A 21,607-nucleotide genomic window follows, 5' to 3' on the forward strand; every position below is an offset into this window, starting at 1 on the left:
TAGTGCAACAGCGTCGGAGAGGCCGCTGCAGTAAATGGGCACGACCGTTGACGTGTTGGGAGGAACGTGGTTGTCGTCTTGAACAAGTAGCTTCCTCAACAGCGAAGTATTGTCGGTGAGCGGCAAATATAACAGCGGCGAGAGTTCCATCTCGGCCCGTGCGCAATGAATAACAGCCTTGTGGCGCGAGAGGAAATCCCAGCCGAGGATAACGTCATGAGAACACGAGGTGAGGAGGATGAATTCTATAGCGTACAGAAGGTAGTCAATAACAACACGAACAGTGCAAGCCACTAAAGGGTGGATATGCTGAGCACTGGCTGTGCTCAGCAGAATATATGCTGAGCACATAGGCTTGTTTTTGAAAGTTGAACACGCTGGACTCCCCTAACAGATGCAGGAAAGAGATGACGAACCTTTTGTACATACGACGTATCAATGTTTTCGGGTGGTGGACCAGCCTTTGTCAGAGTACAGTCCGAATACATATACTCGTATACCTGCGTGTGTGTGTGTGTGTCGCAGCTGCGTGTTCTTCAGCGAAACTATGTCATTCTGCGGTTCACATGGAATTCGATTCCGATAATTATTGTCGGCTCAAGCGTTTCCTTTGAACCATCATCATCATCATCATCATCATCATCATCATCATCATCATCAGCCTATATTTATGTCCACTGCAGGACGAAGGCCTCTCCCTGCGATCTCCAATTACCCCTGTCTTGCGCTAGCGTATTCCAACTTGCGCCTGCGAATTTTCTAACCTCATCATCCCACCTGACTTTCTGCCGTCCTCGACTGCGCCATAATGCTGAATAACACGGTTGGAGAAGCAAATCTGATACCTAATGTAGCTTTTCGGTGAACAAAGATGCCCGCGCGGCTCGCGATTACATACATTGTATTCTTCTGCCACCTGTGAGCATAACGGCGAAACGGAGAAGCGGTAGTGTCAAACAAATCCGCCAGTTGTCGCCAGTGTACGGCGCTCACTAAACCCCCTGAAAGTTTCAGGGGCTTTCGGCCTCGCTGGCCGTCACATACTTTTGGACCGGCAGGCGCTGCTACACTTGTGGCTGCGTTTCCGAATGAAAAGTGGTGTATTTAGAGGCTTCAATACCGGACGAATGCTTAGGCACCATGAATAAGAAGAATGCACCTTCAAATCTGAAGCTCCTATCTTAATATGCGTGGGAATGGAGAAATCGTTTTTTTTTTCGGCAGCCACTCTACTGATGTTGATGTAGTTTTGTGCGTTAAAGTAAGTTTAAATCGAGTAAGTGCAGTGAGCACATGTTTTATTTAAGCCACGAAGGTTTTGTAAACGCTATTAGAAGGAAAAAAAAAAAAAAAAACTACCCAACCTTGCATTCGGCCGCGCGCAACGCTTGAAACAGCGAAGCTAGGCGATCGTAGCCTAGGGGCGGAATCTTATAACGGTTCCGAAAGGAACCGGTTCGCTTGCCCTCACGTGATTGGTCAGAATTGTGGTTGCGTCAGCGGCCGTCAGAGACAGCGGGGCCGGTTCGACAATTTTGAACACGTCACCCATCTGTCAATCATCTTCAAAGCGAACCCGTCATCGGCCATGAGTGGAACCGGCGAAGAGGTAGTCCGCTTTGGGTTCCGTTGCTGTGACTTAATTGGCTGTTTGCTTGCGACCTTGGTTACGCGCGCGGGCCGTGCCACCTCGGAAACTCGCGGGCGGTGCGAGCGCGCGCGCTTTATCTCTGAAGTATGACTGGATACACATGAAGACATGGCGGCGCCCCTCATTCCTTACCCCGGGTTGCTCTCCCGGACCCGTCAAATAGTGGAGTCGCTAGACGCGTTTTCAGAGTTGACAGATGAGGAGTTTCGGCGTGATTATCGTCTGTGAAAGGGAACCGTTCGACGGCTGGGCGACGACATCATAGAATAAAGAAGCAACTTTCAAAATTTCCGCACTACTGATGCTGATGTGGCTATTTCTTTTGATACGAGGGCTTACAATTTTCAACGCGCGGATTACCACATGGCGACAAACAGTTAAACAAACGGTAATAATATATTGCCTAATGTACTACAATAAAGGAATATGTCAACATACGGCGATACTTGAAAACTTTCAGGACAATATTTAAATAATAGTCCATATCTATTGAGCAAGAAAACAAAAAACATTCCGCAATTCCTCGATTAACCCGTCATATGATGACGTACACTTCAAAGGCAGCACCCTCTCCTTTATTGGTCGCGTTCTCCCCGTCTTCCACCTCCCGCTTGGGAGTGGCCTATTTGTTGACGAAAGCGGCAAAGCGAACCAGCTCGCATTCGGAACCGTTATAATAGGGAACAGCGCTTGCACGTAGAATGCGAAAACACCCGTGTACTTAGATTTAGGGGCACGTTAAAGAACCCCAGGTGTTGCAAATTTCCGGAGTCCCCCACCGCGGTGTGCCTCATAATCAGATCGTGGTTCTGGCACGTAAAACCCCATAATTAATTAAACTAATTAGGCTCCCTACGTTATAAGATTCCGCCCCAGCATTTGCCGGAAGTACGCGCGAACTTCTCAATCTTTATTACTCATGATGATGATAATTTCTTTTCGAGCGTCTTGGACCTACGGCCGTCACTGCGCGTTGCATAGCGCAGCTTGCAACACCAACACCGCGTTATAATGCCGACACCGCGTTCCCACTCCGTGAATGCGTCTCTCGCTCTCATAGCGCGCAAAACCTCTTCACCTCGCAGAGCACGAGCTTACGAACGCGCCAGCTGTGGACGAAGACGGCGACGCTCGAACGCAATCATATGGTTCGCATAAATGCATTTTCTGCAAGCGTGGCTGTATGCCTAGTCGTTACGACGCTCTCCTTGGGACAGGGGGTACGCGGGTTCGAATTCCGCCTCGGCAACAAAGTTTCTTTTCTTTCTTGGTAGTTCCTTGATCACAAATTACGGCTGGCTTAAACAGCTTCGTTGTTAAAAAGGAAAAATTCAAATCGGTCGTGCGGTCGTCTTATGAAGGCATTGCGCGTGTTTTGCATTTGTTTGAATAGAGAAAAGGTGTTGGCCCCGAGATAAATTTAGCTTCCTTTTATAAGCACAATATATGCAGGATGTCCCTCCCTGCAAGCATGTACCAAGCTTTAAAAAGGGCGAATCCTATTGCGTGAATTAATCCAATAGGTGGCGCCCTCTGGATTTAAAATGCTGATGTTAAAAGCTATGCGTTCGCTGGTTGAATGCAGCGGAAGCGATTTTGGGAGCCGGAAACACGTCACATACGTCCGGTTTCGGACATCACCTAATGTATGTTGTCAGTAGCAACCAGTAGTACCTTTTTCTTCCAAAGGGAGTAGTCTGTACTGCAAAATAGTAGACAAAAAATTCACCGACGATTACGATACTCCCTAATGCGAAATTTGAGCGCAGCTTTACACGTGTTTTCATTTCGTGATTGGCTGGCGCTGACTACCGGTCTCGTGTGGCACGTTGCAAACGGAGCGAAGTGTGGCGCGACTGCCTCGCTAATCTGGCTATCGCGAGAGCCAGCGCATGTAGCCAGCACGTGGGTGACGCGTGGGCGCGATTCACACAAGCCGCCGCCAACAGACGACGCCATAGACAGCGCGCGCTACTCAGGCGCCATCGTCGCTGCCCTACGCTTTACTTCTCACGCTTTCGCCATACCCTCGTCGGCTTTCTGCATCATGGTTCCGCTGCAACCTCCTCTCCGCTTTGTTCCTCACTGAGCCTCTTCGCTCTCGCCTCTTCTTTCATCCCGCGCTGCCTGCCACGTTCGCTCTCATCTTTCGCTACCAGTGCTCGCTCGATTGGTTACGCCGGGAACGCTGGCGCTCGCCGCAGCAACAGCGCCCAAAGAGCAGCGCTCGAAAAATTCATAGCCCTTCCACTACTGTCAAGATGGGAGCCAGTGAAGCTGAGACTATATATGGTGGGTCTTCTATAGCGAATATTGCTACAGCGAATTTATGTATTATCATTATTGGCTGTATTCAGCGTCTTCAGCATGTTCGTCAAAGAGCAAGGAGACCGGCGTCTTGTTTTCGCCCGGCGCAATGGGAAAATAGTGCGCTTGCTACGCCAAGTCCGCCCCATCGTCATAGACTAGCGTCTAAGCCACAACGTTCATAGCCGCGGCACACTGCACGGCTCCGTCAGGATCCTGACCGCAGGATCCTCGAACATGTGTTTAAACGAGTGTCCGTCCCATAGCGAGTCTAAAGGGCAACTCCTGATAACAACGCTAGCGCGATCTCTACGTCACGAGACAAAGGTGCACAGCGATTGGTGAGACGTGCCGCCGCGAGTATCGCGACACTTGTGAAAGAGGCATCGGCGGTGGCGAAGGGTGTAACAATGGGAAATCTCTCATCCGTTTCCACAGCTGTCGGGAAACCGCCACGCACATAGAGCCAAACCACCACGCACATGGAGCCGATATTGTTGATCTACTTCCGGTCTATCTACTTCCCTTGCCGGACGCGATCTCCTGGAACCTAGCCTATATCAACTTCGCTGTAAAAGGCGGCAGAATGAATTGTAGCTGTCGCCACGCGATATTCACACTGACGTTACCGACATGCGGCTGCCGAGGTCGCCATCCGTTGACAAATATCAGAGGCAACCTAAGGCGGCAGTACTTAAGATAACGCAAGACAAAGTTAAACTTAGTCCACCCAGAGGCTACAACACTCACAATGAACGATATAGGTGAAAATACTCGCGCTGTAGAGGTATGTCTAGATACGATAATCGTGCTCCGCGAATTCGCATGAAAATTCAAGCAGCTTTCAAACGAGTGTAGGAAAGGCAGCCAGAAATCCTTTGGGGGCTTTGTAAAGTAGCTTTAAGGAGACAGCGGGGCATCAGTTGGCTCCAATAGCAATGCTGAAAACTGTGTTGCGCAAATGTTCGAAGCAACAATTCATAGCCCTTATAATATTTGAAGATAAAAGACCAGCGAAGCCGTTGGTTTTGTTTAATTACATTTAATTTCTTTTAATTTGGTGATTATGTTAAATGGTTGTAAAGACACATAACACAGACAGTTTAGGCGACTAGATTCACATTATCTTTCACCATTGGCCGTAACACGTTGCGCCGCTGGCCATTCGGCTTCTCGTCGCTTTGGCATCCATTTGCGCTGTTGAGCACGACGGCACTCCTTGAAGGCGCGCTCTTCCTCTTCGGAACTAGCTACACCGGTCTTACCCTTACCGAGTCCAAGGAGCAACTGAGGACGTCACTAGGGAAATGGCTATGTCAAGAGAGAATGAGACACAGCTACTGCTAGGCAGACTATTACGTCTTGTCACTGACGCTTCGACACGCATCATCATACAATAGCGTTTCGGCAACAAAGTTCATCGCCCTGGCGCACGGTTAACAGCGAAGCAGTTGTGCCGCGAGCCGCAACACCTCGCCGAGCTATGACGTAACTGTGTTGCCTAGCAACCTCATACCAGCTGTCCGATAGCTTCACCGAGCTGGGGGAGAGAGAGCTGAGAGAGAGAGTGAAAGCAAAGTATAAAAATAGCTTCGCGCAGCGTGGCGGATGCGAGGTGGAGAGGGGATGTGAGGCATGTGGTAGTGGGATGCTTACAGCTGATGCCGACGCCGATCGCATTTCCCCGCGTTCGCGCCGAAGCCCCCTCGTTTACGTGGCTGCAGCCGATACCTCTGGTGGCGGCTCGGCAGGTTTCGACCAGGGAACTACACACTAGTTACTTGCGAAAGACTGAAGCGAGAGCTAGGGAAGCTGAAACCAAGCTTCGCAGAACAGAACATCCCGAGTTTAATTAGGTTGAGGGAAGCCGAGAGTTCGCCTAGGCGAAGAAATAAAGATCCGGAGGCTTGTGAACGTGGCCGGTTGAATTCATCGCGATACAACGCAGAAGATCGTGAAGAAATCCTGAGCGCCAGGAAACTTAAGTGTGTGGTTTGCCACTACTTTACTAGGCTTTCCCCAGCTCCGCTGGTCTCTGGTGTTTGCGGCAGCAGAGCCACGTATTATTATTTTTTTTTGTCTCTTTGGGTCGTAAGTGGGACAAGAGTAGTTCGAGAGCGCGTTACAGGCCCCTCAAGCCCACGGGTGTATGTGCCATTGAGCTTGGACCCTTTCAGAACTATCACCAGGAACGGCCCACTTTGTTGTCCTAGGCGTCGTTTGGTCCACCGACGCGTTCCGCCAGAACCTAGCCATATATAGCTTCGCTGTAAAACAGCGGTCCTACTACCACTAGCAGCAAGAGCTTTCTCCATTAAAGCGTATCGTGCTATAGATTCTGGATTGCTGCGAGGACAACTCTGCCTTCGTCACCAACGGTATGCGTTGTGAACAAATTTCATCGCGGTTCTGGCTACGGAAATCGTAATACGTAGCGCAGCTACTTTTGAGTCTACGGAAAGTCAATGGAAGATGAAGCTTGTCGTGCGTAAAGTGGGCTCAGTCTACGGAAAGTCAATGGAAGATGAAGCTTGGCGTGCGTAAAGTGGGCTCAGCTGGCCGTGGTTTCAGAACCACTGGCCAGCTGAGGCTCTCAGGGTGCAAATAGCCATCCAAATAACAACCTTTACTGCCCGAAGCCTCAGACCAACAGAACCGCTTCCCGAACGCCGCTCCTCGCGCTCCGGCCCCAGTCTAGCTGCGCGTGGCACGGTCGCATGCGCCAGGCCCCGATGGTGATGATCGCGGCACAGCGGTGCTGCCATGCCGCCGGCGTCCCATAATAGTTACATTCAGTAGGCTGCTGTGTAGTAAGTGCACATGTGACCTACTGCATGATGTTCAGCCCCCAAATCGGCCACTACTGCTTTATTGCCTGGGCCGTTACCATCGCGTGCATATGACCCGTAGTCTTAGGCAACTTGCCTCCGACAGCAGTAACGCCAGCGTAAGCGGCATCTCCGCGCTTGCAAAGTCAGCTCGTATATAACAAAGTGGCGTGCGACACCAGTTCCAAGGATTTGCGAAATGTTGTGTGCGACGGATGTATTTCCACGCACAGCTACGACGCAAACGTGGACAGCCGTGATCTTGCATGATTTGCTGCCTGTGGTGAATGATTTTGATTGGCAATATCTGTGGGGAAATTTAACTACAAGAGACAGGCTCGAACGCTGGTACACAGTACCTCATGGTAAGTGCATACACAGTGCACAAAAAATATTCAGCGAAGATAACGATACTTTCTAATCCGAAATTTGAGCGCAGCTCTATACGTATTTTCATTTCACGATATATTGGCTGGCGTGGACAATCGGTCTCGTGCGGCGCGTTGCAAACGGCGCGAAGTGGCGCGCAACTGCCTCGCTAATCTGGAGATCGCGATAGCCAGCGCGTGGATGACGTGTGAGTGCGATTTTCAGAATCCGCCACCGACAGACCTCCCAGACGACGATGATCGCCTCATTACGCTTTTTACAGCGTAAGCTGTTATGGGCTCATTGCAATAGCCGTTTCGGTTCGCGATGATGTCCACCGCCGCTGCCGTCTCCGCCGCCGCCGTTGGGGACTGTAACCTCTATCGCCGGAAATGTGAAAAAAGTAGCCGGTTCGCGCCGGGATCGAGCCCGCACCCACGGCGTGTGAGTCAGATACTCTACCACTGAGCCACGCCAGCGCTTGCTATCGGGCAGCGGAAAAAGGCACTATAAATGCTCCCCAGGCACGCGCACAGGCGCAGACGACCCGAGCCTCTGCCAGTATGGTGGCTCCATCTAGGTATGGCGCCTGCAAACGCCGAGTACGCAGGCGCAGACGACGAGATGCAATTCAGAGGAGGCGCGCAATAAAAAAAAAAAAAAAACGCGATCCACAGCCTCCGCCAGTATGGTGGCGCCATCTAGTTAAGGTGCCTGCAAACGCAGCGTGCGCAGGCGCAAACGACCAGATGCGATTCATACGAGGCGCTCAATCAACGCGAGATGTGCGCCACGTATTCTGGATACCTCTTCGGTATACGTTATTGCGTCTCCTCGCAAGGTACGAACCGCTGCTGCTGAAGCGAATTGTAGAGATATACGTGCGCGCCTACAACCAGGCATCATCGGGCTCAACAGACTGCTGAGCAGAGAGCATTACAAGCCACAGCTTGCCGTCGACGCCGGGCGGACAGTTCAGATCGTTCTCGTCAAAATGAGGCGAAGAGACTGTCGCTATGACCCTGGTGGGCGTGGTGCCGAAATTGGAGCTACCCTTGGAGCCGCTCCACCAGGCTTACGCTGCGACTGGGCCGCGCCAACCCGGGATTTTTGTCATGCTTTTGCCGTACCATCCTCCGCTTTCCGCCTCATGGTACACTGCACCCTCCTCTCCGCTGTGCTCCTCGCTTTTAGGCTTGTAGTGCAGCTCAGAATGAGCAAAAAGGACGGTGGAAGGGAAAAGAAAAGTAACGGGAACAGGATGAGTGCTATGGTGAGCGCACCGTCCTTTTTGGTCACTCTGAGCTGCGCTATAAGCCTAAAAGTCATGACATAGCAACTCGCCCAAACTGCTACGCTTTGCTCCTCGCGCCTCTTCCCTCTCGCCGCTTTTGTTTTTCATCTCCCGCTGGGCGCCGCGTTCTCTCTAATCTTTCGCTGTGCTCGTTCGCTCGATTACGCCGGAAACGCTGACGCTCGCCTACAGTGAACTAGAAGTATTGGGTAGTGGAAAGAGCGGAGGGCTGGGCGCACAGGCAGCGTGAAGCCAAGAGCGAAGACTCCGCTAGGGGCGCTGGTGTGCTCTTCCCGAGGAGAACGCGCCGGTTGGAGCCCGCGTTGCCCGCGTAGCTGCAACCGCTTTACCGCGTCGTTCTTGGTGTTACGAGCCAGCGTGCTTTTCGTGTTTTTGCAAGTGAAGCTACTGAAAGTGCCGAGCGTGACCGTTTCTCTGTTCGATGCTGCCCTGTTATCGCTTTTTGGCTAATGTAAGAGAAGAATAAAAAAAGCGCCACGCATTGCTATGCGCCCGGATGCAAGTGAGGGTATCCTGGTTTTCCAGAAGTAAATGAGCGCACGTTGTCTCTTTTTGGAGTGCCTAAAGACAATGACCGGCGGAAACAATGGGAGAGAAATATTCGCTGCAAAGATAAGCCACTCTCCGAGACTTCAACTGTGTGGGAGAGGCACTTTGATGCGCATTTTATTTGGCGCGACTATGTTCACTTCATCAACGGTGAGGAAGTAAGGATTCCTCGAGGTGCACCGGCGCTGACCGACGCCGCGGTGCGCACGCTCCTGCCCGATTTGCCATCCTACCTCTCAAAGAAAATGCGTCAGAGAAGACCAGAGAGAAAACGCGTTGCAGTGTGCCCAGCTGCACGCACGAAGAAGGTGCGTTTGTCTCGTCGCGACGTTCATGAGTCATCATCCCCAGATGATGGTGCGGATGGCAACGACTGCCTGTATGTGACAGTGCCCCAGCATAATCTTCAAACGATCGTAAACAGTGTGGATATTAGAAAATAAATTTTTTGGTCATTTTTTGTTGCAGGATGATCCGAGACGTCATTGAAATAATGAGATCCAGACTTCCAAGCCAAGCTCTGCGGCCAGAATCTGCTTCTGTGGAAAAGCTTCTTTCGTTTTTAAGTGCGAATGCACTTCTTAAGCGACCCCGAAAACTCCGCCGGCATCCGCGCTCCTCCTCCTCTCCCCTAGCAACGGCGCGAGGAGCGGAGAGGAGCGTCTGTAGCAACGGCGCAGCGACGTCACGCCCCACGTGACTGCGCGCGCTCCGCCCTCCGCTCCGTGGCTGCGCGCGCCCCGCGCCGGCTCCGCACCGCTCTCCGCGCCGTGACGTCACGGCGCGTTGTGCAGCTGGCGCCTCCGCGCCGTGGCTGCGCGCGCCGCGCCGGCTCCTCGCACCCTCTCCGCGCCGTGACGTCACGGCGCCATGCAGCTGGTGTGCCTCTCTCCCCGTTAGGTTGGCACTCACCCTCGGCCGCCGCCTCTCCCCTCGCGCTGACAGCTCCCTCCTCGCCCGGTAACAGCCCCTCGTGTGCGTACTCTCCCCACTGCTCACCCCCTCTCCAACCGCCTGGCGTGTTTCGCTCCGCTGAGCCGTGCTCCCTCAAGGGCTGCAGAAGATAGCGCCAACCTTTCCCTTTCCCTCAAGAACCACTTACCACCCGTCACGTGTTGTGTGTGTGGCGCCGGCGCGTCAGTCGTGCTCTCTCGCTGCCGTCTCCTTCGCTCGGCTCTGCAGTTTAGTCGCGCGCGCCCCCTCATAGCATCACCCCGTGCTTCGCACTTCCTCATACTCCCCTTCGGGGAAATGCGGGTTTTTTTGATGTGCCTGACCGAATGGGAGCTGCATGTAGGTGGTCGAGGTGGCTTCCTGTCCGCATCTACTGCTGTTGGCCTGAGAGTCGCAGTTGCAAGCGTTCTATCGTTGCTGACCTACATGACAAAGAATGTTAGCTACGAGTACTTAATGACCTCAAAGCTGAGTCAGGACCCAGTTCAAAATCTCTTCGGTATAGCACGGCAGTCAAGCGGTTGCAATACCCATCCAGTACCCCAACAGTTTCTCATTACTGCAGTGTGTCTTGCCTAAGTATTTATGGGCTTGCCAGGTCTGTTGCTAATGGGAATGCTGAGCCTGGTGTTCTTACAGCCCTCCTTGAGCCTGACATAATAGAAGGATCAAATCCTGGTAAAACTGACATAATACAATGCCTTCTTGATGTTGATAACATTCCCACTGCAGGGTATCAAAAGCAGGGCCCTGTACCAGAATATGTCTCCATGTTTTCAAGCAAAAAAGTTGTCGCAGTTTCACCTGAAAGGCGAAGCATCAATTGCGATAGCAAATTTGTAGAGAGCTATACGGAGTAATGATAGTAGCTTTATCAGCTGTATAAACTTGGACATGCAGCAGCACCGGCAACACGCAGAACTGCTGTCGACGCCGTCGGCATTTTGCCCGCGTTCGCACAAAATGCGTGCGGCGTTGGTGACTGTTGCCGGAGCCTCTGATATAAATAGGCACTTGGTGCCGCAGCTAAACGTCCGCTCCCTTCCCCCCCCCCCCCCCCCCCCCCCCCCCCCGCGGCCTTTTGTGCGTCAGAAGAAGGCGCGTTTGCTCTACATATATGGTGATTGTAAAGGAGGAAAGCGACGCCTACTTCTGCAGCCCTTAAGGGAGCACGGCACAGAACGCGCGTTTGTTCTCTGCCGTGCGTTCACTCCCCGTGAAAGCGCGCGTCCCTCGCGCCCTTTCACTCGCACATACAGCGTTCGGCGGCGCGCGGCGACGATTTCATCTCCATTGACGTCATACGGAACCTCACGGCGACGGCGACGGCGACGGCAGAAATCTGCTTTTGAGTGTCCATATAATTGCTATCGCAATAAAAGTGACGACCGGCTCATTTTATTGCGATAGCAATTATATGGACACTCAAAAGCAGATTTCTGCCGTCGGCGTCGCCGTCGCCGTGAGGTTCCGTATGACGTCAATGGAGATGAAATCGTCGCCGCGCGGTAAGTGGTTCTTGAGGGAAAAGGGAAAGGTTGGCGCTATCTTCTGCAGCCCTTGAGGGAGCACGGCTCAGCGCCAATCGCCGCGCACCGCCGAACGCTGTATGTGCGAGTGAAAGGGCGCGAGGGACGCGCTCTTTCACGGGGAGTGAACGCACGGCGGAGAACAAACGCGCGTTCTGCGCCGTGCTTCCTTAAGGGCTGCAGAAGTAGGCGTCTCTTTCCTCCTTTACAATCACCATATATGTAGAGCAAACGCGCCTTCTTCCGACGCGCGAGAGGCCGTGGGGGAGGAGGGGGAGGGGAGGGAAGGGAGGCGACGTTTAGCTGCGGCACCAAGTGCCTATTCATATCAGAGGCTCCGGCAACAGTCACAAACGCCGCAGGCATTTTGAGCGAACGCGGGCAAAACGCCGACGGCGTCGACAACAGTTCTGCGCGTTGCCAGTGCTGCTGCATGTCCAAGTTTATACAGCTGATAAAGCTAATATCATTACTCCGTATAGCTCTCTACAAATTTGCTATCGCAATTGATGCTTCGCCTTTCAGGTGAAACTGCGACAACTTTTTTTTTTACATTTGTGGTAATGTTGCTAGGAAGTTTTTGCTGAAATTGGAGTGCGATGAATGCCACAAATTGCTTCTCCCAAAGAAGGAGGATGTTGATAGTCTTGCTGCAGCTCAGTACACCAGGCTGCGAGACAATGGTGGCCTACTGTATCCAACCGGATGACTTTTCAGGTTTATTCGAAGATCAGAAAACCTTATCACAGCCACATTCAGTGCACAGGAGCTGCATCATGAGAGTATTAAGATGTTATTACTCTTAAGAGAAACCGACAAGACCGGATAGGGTGCGCCAGCCATACAGAATCTTTGATGGTGAAGGTTGTAGCTTTTCCTGTTACCACACGGCTGCACTTTTTTGTGAAGTCCTTAAACTATTCCAAAGAGTCGGGTGACCTCAAGATATCTGAAGTTGAGCCGCTGTACATAAGTATGTGAAATGGTATTGTGTACTCTCTACCGTGCAACTCATCTGTTGCAGTATGTTTCTTGAAAATGCCTCCCGCCTACCTACTAATACTGAAAAAAAAAAAAAAACTGTCTGCAGGCCGCTCATGCTCCTGAAATGCACATGTTCATCGCTTGCTTAAATCATAATGATAGAAGAATGCAGCAGTATGCATGCATTCATTACAAATTTTAAGCTAAACATTTCGACAGAATTACCTGCTGGTTGGAAAAATTGATTACGACTTAGTGACTCTAACCAAGTAAGGGTATTTATTAGCCCGACGTAATATAAACCGCGTGAAGGGCATCCTACCCTCTGTGTATGTCCAAGGCCCTGGAGACACGGCGAAAAGAAGAAAAGACCCCCCGCTCTAGGTCACCAACACCAAAACATCTAGCCGCGATAACATACATTGCAGGTACGAACTGTGCCCTGCCATCCCGTACCACAGATCTTAGGGTTCTTTACATAAAAGCATACTGACATATTTGGCATGAGGAAAATGAACACAGCATTCTGAAACTCTGTGCCGCCGCACTCGCCTGCTGCGCTCTGCCGCGGACTACCTCAGCCGGTGCTCGGGAAGTGAGCGCGCGCGCCATCTGGTGAGCTTCTACACAACATGCCTCGCGCCGAGGCCGCCGCTTCTTCCACTACCCAATATTCTCTAGTGCACTGTACGCTCGCCGTAGGAAAGGGCGCCTGAGAGCTGCGCTTAAAAGGGCGGGAGAATGAATTGTAGTTGTCACCACGCGATATTCACAATGACGTTGCCGAGAGGCGGCCCGAGGTCGCCGTCTTTTGACCAATATGCGAGGCAACCAAAGGCGCCAATTCTTAAGAGAACGCAAGAGAAAGTGCAACTTAGCTTACCCAGAGGCTGGAACAGTCACCACGAACAAAAATCACTGCCCAAGCACTCCGTACAGATTGTTAACCAGCGAAGCTATAACGTGCGGCGCCAGTGTTTATTACTGGGTACCAATGATAAGACCACGATAGAGTGTACTAGATTGGGAGAGTGGGTCCAACGAGGGCTCTGCGCTGAGGCATTTTTTTATTCAAAATCCAGGTGTCGCCACCGCCACTTTCTTCCGAATGAGCGGCCCCGCTCGCCGGCCGGACGCTTGTCGCGTCGGAGACCCTACCGCAGCTGCATAGAGCTTTGACAGGCAGAGATACTCGGTGGCGATAACACAGAGATTATTCCCCACCGATCTATTGTAAGTAAAATGGAAAAAGAGTGGCGGAAAGAATGCAAATGACGCAACAACGACAGTGCGTCGAGCAGACGACAGCTACTGAGCCCGTGAGCTCACCTCTGCCACTGAGCGCTGCCGAAACAGCCGGAGCCAACGTTTATTGGCCGGAGATTCAAAACAAGTAGGGAGCCTACATGCAACGCCGTTTTAAAACGGTGTTGCATGTAAGCTCCCTAAAAACAAGGGGACGGCAGCGCCGCCACATTTTCCGTGTTTTTTGCTTCATCCTCGGCGCTTGCCAAGGCGTCCGCTGGACCCACTCCCCCAATCTAGTACACTCTAACCACGACGTCGAACGCGGGAGCAGTGGCACGAGCGCCAACGAACCAGCTGTTGCTGATGATGGTAGTTTCTGCGTACAGGCGACGAACGAACGAGCCATATACAGCTTCGCTGTAGTATAGGTTAAAAGACTCACGCTGTAGAGGGGTGCCTTGTTATGATACAAGCACTCCGCGATTTCGCGGGAACATTCAAGCAGCGCTCAAACGAGAATCGGAAAGGCAGCCAGAAAACCTTTGGGGGCTGTGTAAAGTAGCTTTACGAAGAATGCGCTGATACGTTGGCTCCAATGGTAGTGGTCCCATGTGGATAGGGGTTTACGCGCGGTTCTTCGACGCCGCCAAAGAATCGCTTTTGTCAATGGTCAATAAGTTCTAAATGCAGAATACAAGAAGATAGTCTCGTCAATGCTAGCAAAAAGAATAAGCGGTGCTCTTTCCGACATAATCAGCCACACGCAGATGTGTAGCGGTTCCAGGACGATCAATCTTATCATCTTTAGCATTGACGAGAGATCTTTTTACGTTCGCTTCTAGGACACATATCCCAGGCTGTTTCGTATCGCTGGACCAAGCGAAAGCTTTCGATCGCGTCGACTACCGATACATGTTTGGGGTACTGAAAGCTTTCGGTTTTCCCGTCGAATTCGTAGATAGGATCGGCCTCCTGTATTCTGGTTTATCTGCGAAGCTGCTCGTAAACGGACATCTAAGTGATTCTTTCCCCATGACACGAGACCTTAGGCAAGGGTGTTCAATGAGCCAGCACCTGTTCGTTCTAAGATGTCCGCATATGCAGACGACGTATCCCTCTACTTGAGAAACGAAGAGAGCTACTACGCCTTTTTACGTTTATTTAAGGCATACTCTGAATTATCCGGAGCCCTCTTGAACAAAGACAAAAGCAAGGCGACGGCCTTCGGGAACTTTTCATTCGCCCTTGAATGAGAAGTCGAGTGCGTAGCTTGGGTCAAATTCCTGGGAGTAGTGTTTCTCACGTCCGGGGAAGTGGCGCAGGAGACGCGGACAGACCTGCGTAAGAAAGCAGAAAAGAAGCTGTCAATGGCATGAAAGTTTTGACTGATGTTAGCCGAGCGCAGCTACATAATAAAATCCAGTGTCTGCGCGGCATTTTACTACATGGCATGCCACGCAGAACTTCACAGAGGCACATTCTGTGGCTCTTTCTTATGGGGCGTACATGACGGAAATAGTGACACATCCACTCCTTCGTCTTCCAAAGAATCTGGGCGCGTTTAGCATCCCTTGCATCAGAACAGTGAACTCTCTCCTCGCATTGCGAGGTTTCTACGACATCGTGAATAACCCCGAATATCCAGGCAGAAAGCTTGTACATTATTTCTTAGGTACCTCGAGAAATCTCTCTATATCGGAAGAAAGGACAGGCCCGACGGCGGATCAGCCACCGCCATTCTATAAATACGTATGCAGCAGCCTCCAGTCCATTCGATCAGCTCTATACCTGATGTTGACTTAGTGAACACCCCGGCAACTGAGGTGTGCGTATGTTTATAGCGCCGTCGTACACTCGACGCACGAAGAGTCTTCGATGTGATCTTGAGGTGCATAGCTGCATTTGTATCGTGGCGCCAACGAGGATCGGCGGCACTACAGGGGCAGCCAAGGAGAGCCATGTACCTGTTACTATGCCGTTTACGCAAATAAATGTATGAACAGGCGTGCGTAGACCTGATTATCCTGAACGAAGACCTGTTCCTACGGAGATAGGCGACACGATTTATAAAGCTCCGTAATGGGCGAATAACTGCGCAGCTGTTACCGTACTAACACCTTAATTTCTGGCAGGCCAGATCATCTGCCAGACTTGTATGTCACCCTGGTGCGTTCCTTTTTTTTTTTTGCATAATACGCCCTGTTGATTACATGTGCCGTGGCCATTAGTATTTGAATGTTTTCCTGTACTTGAAGCCAAGTGCACATGTATTTTCAAGAATGTCCTGGTTGAAATAAACTGCAAATAAACAAATGCAAAACGCGCAATGCTTTCGTAAACCGCACGATCGATTTGAATATTTTTTGCAATAGGAAAATAAATTCCAGCAGCACTATTACGCTAAATTTTGATTTATGACGTCAGACTTTTGCGAGTAGCGCCTGTGCGTGTCTCAGTTCTTCTTCTACGTCCGTGTGTTTTTGCGCTACAAGAAGCAAACCTGCAAACATGTTACACCCAACAAGCCCAAATGTCTACACTGATACTCCCATGCAAATGCGAAATTTGAGTGCAGCTCTGTACGTACTTTTATTTCGCAATATCGAGGGCGAGCTCCACCGCTAGAAAAGCTGGTGCCGCCGTCGGCGTCACGTGGTATGAAGGATCACGTGTGCACAGCGGCCGCGTGGGCTGCTTAAGGAAGCGCCGAAGAGCTGAAAACTAAAGTTTGAAGTTCTACCGGCCCTCCGGCTCTGCTTAAGTGGGGATATTTTCCTATTTCTGGTTTCCGCTTGGCAACACTTGAAAGCACTATAATAGGTAGTGGCTGCCTTTTAAGGAGTCATGTTAGGCTACTGCTCGGTGCGGCAGTGCCTGGCGTTCGCAACGGTGCTTGGTCTCAGCTTTCACACGTACCCACAGGACAACCAGCTGCGTAAAGCGTGGATCGCGAAACTGAGAACCGGCAAGCAGCCATCGGCTACAACTCGGGTATGTAGCAAGCACTTCCGCGAGGAAGATTTCTTCTACTGCGTCGGGGCTGCGATGCTCGCGTTGGGTAGCTGAAAGTGCGCACTGAGATGCTCGCCCGCGCCTGTGGCCAGGCTAATGTCACGAAACTTTGGTCTATGAACTTTTTGATGCTAGATACTGGCAAGTTCACTGGAGTGGAAAGGGAACGGTAAGAAGCACACTAAAAGAAAAAGGCATGCATGGCATAGACTCATGTATGTGTTAGCGCCAACCAACCAATGTACTGGATTAAGAAAACGAAGCAGCGGAAATTGCTCGCTGAGAAGAGCGATAAACGTACAGTGCGACTCAAGTCGAGAGTAATGATATTCAAACGTCCAAGAATTTAGAAAAAAAAAGATTGAATCGTTGCAACGGTGCATCACAATTCGCCGAAGGCGTCGAAGTCGCAGTTATAACGAAATTATTTTTGAACAGTTCTGAGTGCGTCCACGCAACAATGGTTGCTTGCGGATATCCTGCGGCCTAAAGCTCACGGCACGGTGCGAAAACACGCTCGCAACGAAAGCGAAGCATTGTGCGCAGTCATGCATGCAGACGCGCTGTCGGTCATTGCAAACCCATGCGATCACTGCATTGAAGCTTCTTTCTGTGATTCTCCATTTGGTTATACCGACAGCCCAAACTAAGACCATATTTCACATAGTTTTCTCTCAGTGATTGCCTACCTTTCACGCAAGAAGCCGGTTGGGGGTCACTATCACGGCGACCGCGCAGCGGGCGTTCAATATACGTATTCGGTAAAGTCTGTGAACCATTATGTGCTTAATGTTTGCCGAAGATGATTATTTCGACAGTAAAAAAACTTCCTTCGTTCCGAGTGTACTTACAGAACTTTCCAGGAAGGCTCCCGCACGGTGTTTTTATTGAGCGCCGGCAGACCCAAACGTATGATGAGCGCGCCTTGTTATCCCTCATACTACGCAAGCGAGGCGCTTCCGCTGGATGGCGACTCCTTAAGTCCTCGCCCCCAATATTGGCTGGCGCGCACAGTCGGTCTCGAGCTGGCACGTTGCAAACGGAGCGAAGTGTGGCGCGACTGCCTCGCTTATCTGGAGATCGTGAGAGCCAGCGCTCGGGTGACGCGTGAGCACGATTCACAGAAGCCACCGCCGACAGGCATCCCAGACGACGCCATGCGTGCTACTCAGGTGCCATCGTTGCCGCACAACGCTTTTTTTTCTCACGCTTTCGCCATACTCTCCTCCGCTTTCCACCTCATGGTTCCGCTCATAGAGTTAGTATACTAACTCCGGAGAAAATATTGGGCGAAAAAAGTGGGAACCTCATAGGCGCCGCCATGTTGCTACGACTCATTTTTCTAGCACTAAAATATTGCAAATATTATGCAAATGCAAGCACTTACACGTAGCACGCAGGTACGAACAACACCTGAAGTTCATTTCGTATATTTTTCAGAAAGATCGGATGGTTTTTTAATAAATTTTCATGGGAAATTTACGGAGTCTAAAAGGCTGCGTTTTCGCGCGCCTTAACTAGATGGCGCTACCATACTGACGGAGGCACGGGATCGTGTTGATTGCGCGCCTTGTCTAGATCGCATCTCGTCGGCATGCGCCTGTGCGCCTGCACTCGGTAGCAGCACGGCAGTGCCCTTGTGGTTCCCGAGTTCAATACATGGGTGCTACGGAGCTCGTGCTTTGCCCAGGGGGCGCTGCGATAATAGTGCTAAAGAGCGCCCTCGGTCCCAGAGTGGGTAGTGCCAAGCTCGGTCGTCTGCTTCGGAAAGCATGTTCACAATATGGACCCGCCACTTTCGGTTCTGTTGTACCACGGCCTGCAGCGAATATCGGGCTCCGAATATTTTTTCAAGGGTGGCACGCTGCGTAATTAAAGGCAAGAAATTATGCAAAGCTGAATACGTGTACGCCGTTCAAGAAATAAGCGGCGAAGATTTAGCGCGGTGTCAATCGCAAGTGAAGCGAGTCGCATACGAAGTTGAACTTCAGAAAAGGTTTGCACGGCAGTAAATTCAGGCGCACAAACGCGAGGAAATGCTTGCTATAAATGAATTCACAGCAGCGATAAGCAGACATCATGTGTACGGAACTGCTAGAGCGCACGACGGTACGCGCCGCGACGGCAGCGATCTTTCAGCATGCCGAGATGTACGAACTGCTCGAGGGCACGATCGTACACGCCGCAATAGCAGCGATCTTTCAGGATGCCGCGAAACGGCAGGTCTCCTGCAATCTTTCAGACACCGAGTGGTCTGTGAGAAGTGACGAGCCTTCTCGCACTCGCAACAGGCAAGAAAAAAGTGCGAATCGACGCGAAACTCGGGCGACCAACGTGCTGCCCCACAGCCAAGGCTCGATACTACCAAAGCTGGTACTACCCACGGTAACTTTTCTCGCCGCCACCAGGCAACGCTACTATACCTCAAACTCCAGCGCAAGAGGCCTATGGGGAGCTTTTCCTCTAGAGTAGGTTATATTAAAGGGACACTAAAAGAAACCGGAAGTTGAGCTTTAATGGTAGATTATCCTTTGACTGATCACAGTTATACCATTCTTACTGCGACCAGAGGTTTAATAAGAGAAAAAATAGCAAAAAAGGGAAGGATAGGTGCTGACGCCCCTTAGAATTTCCGGCACTACACGTTCGTGACGTCGGAGAACACAAACTCAGGCCGGTCGCGATTGGTCGGGAGCGATTTATCGCTGTTAATAAAACGCAAAATGACATACACCTTGCACGTACATAAACAGCATTTTCCAACTTTTTAAACCGTTTCAAGCGAGGAAGTTCAAGTTTAGCGCAAAATTAAATAAATAATATGAAAAAATGGCATGGCGCTACATGCGGTCGTGATAGTTTCGTTTTCGCTCCTTCCATCATCGCACGTGCCTGTTCGGCTCTACAGTGTTGCAGTTTTTGGTTGCGTGTGGCGTGACTACGAAAAATGTTGACTTCGCCGGAAACAGCCAGAAAATGCCTCGTGTGTGTCATGTTGGGGGCTGTATAAACGGCGCAAGGTGCTTGCTCAGGGGCAGCGGCAGTGTTGACCCGACTGTGTCCTTTGATGTGGTGCCGCGCGATGAGCCCCGGCGTTCTCAATGGCTCAGTGCTCTGCCGATGATAAAACAGCAAAAGAGCCAGAGAAACCGATGGTGTGCTCTCTGCATTTCTCGCCGTCGGAATATGTGTATAATCCTGCCCTCGGAAAGTATCTTGGCGTGCCCCAGAGGCCACTCCTTTCCCGAGCAGCTCTTGCCTCAATGTCGCCTTCATGAAATCTCCTACTGGTGCCCCTGCAGCAGTGTACTGGCGGCTCGGTGATTGCTAAATATCATTAAAAAGGCCACAGAAAAGCCATACTGATTACGCACGCAACCTTCTACACTTGTTCTGTCGGGAACATGGTCGCCTGGCCGACCGGATGCCTCGCCTTCCGTCGACGAAAATGAGGCTTCGCTTTCCGTCGGCGCGGCCGGCGGCTCACCGCCATCGTACGCGGAAACACCTACCGCGCGAGCACGGAGGATCATTTCGCGCTCCGTTTCACTGAAGTCACTGAAATGCAGTCCTGCTTCCCTGGCGAGCTCTTCGTTGCAAGGTTCAGCGTCAGCAACGGTATCCATAGCGTCCACAGAACACCTAAGCAAAAGTCGCAGCGAGCGCAAACGCAGCGGCCATGCAGCCTATGATGCAGTCAGCGCTTCGGCCGTTTACGCAAGCGGTGACGTATCACGGCGCGCTCTGATTCGTCGAGAGCAATGAAATCCGTGACGACACTGCTTCAGCGTTGAATCTGGGGGGGGGGGGAGAAATTGAGGAAGAGATATTTGGGTCTTTGTTTACGAATTTCTCCGCTAATAACTCATATTTTTGCACCCAACAAAAACTGCATGCATTCTCGAAGGTCCCTCTTTTATCCCGGCTGAACTTCCTGTTTCTCTTTAGTGTCCCTTTAGCTCTATGGTTCCGCTGCACCCTCCTCTCCACTTTTCTCCTCGCACCTCTTCCCTCTCGTCGCTTTTGCCATCTCCCGCTGCTCGCCGCGTTCGCTCTCATCTTTCGCTGTGCTCGTTCGCTCGGTTACGTCGGGAACACTGACGTTCGTTGCAAGAACGGGCGCCTAAGAGCTGTGCTATAAAAAGGTGGGAGAATGAATTGTACTTGTGACGACGCGATATTCACGCTGACGTGGCCGAGGTGCCGCTGCCGAGGTCGCCGTCTGTTGACCAATATGCGAGGCAACCAAAGGTGGCAATGCTTAAGAGGAAGCTTTATCCCGGGCCCAACTCTGACGCGGCCTAGTCAAAGACATGTAAAACGCAGAAGCTGTTTTCCGAGATCACCCCTGAACCGATTTTAGATGAAATTTGTTGCCTTTGAGAAAGATAAATTCTAGTGACTGTTGTGAGCGGAATTTCTATTTAGGGCCTGACTTTTTTTAATGCTAGTTTTCAAAAATTTGTAAGCCTGAAAAAAGTACAAGCACGAAGTTTACAAATTAGTAGCTCTGCACCAAGAGCAGATATGGCAGTTCTGAAAACTGCATTCGTTAGAGCATCGAAAGCGGACAAATTTTGTACGTAGGTTTATATCTTACGTGGATTTGTTACGTTGTGCACAAGCGTTCTGCAAAAGCTGTATTTACATATTACTAATTTTCTTGAGATTCATGTCTGATATGTAACGTTTGTTTGCATGGGACTTACTATTAAATCCAACTCACACAATTGTGACATCATCTTTCATTGCTGAGTTACATTGTTGTAAACATGATAGTTTCGCCTCCTGCAAATTTGCAATTTCTTTATAAAAACATTTATGATCTAAATCAGAAATTTGAAACCAACAGTCACTAGAT

Source organism: Dermacentor silvarum, chromosome 7 (assembly GCF_013339745.2).
Source record: "Dermacentor silvarum isolate Dsil-2018 chromosome 7, BIME_Dsil_1.4, whole genome shotgun sequence".
Taxonomy (NCBI): Eukaryota; Metazoa; Arthropoda; class Arachnida; order Ixodida; family Ixodidae; genus Dermacentor; species Dermacentor silvarum.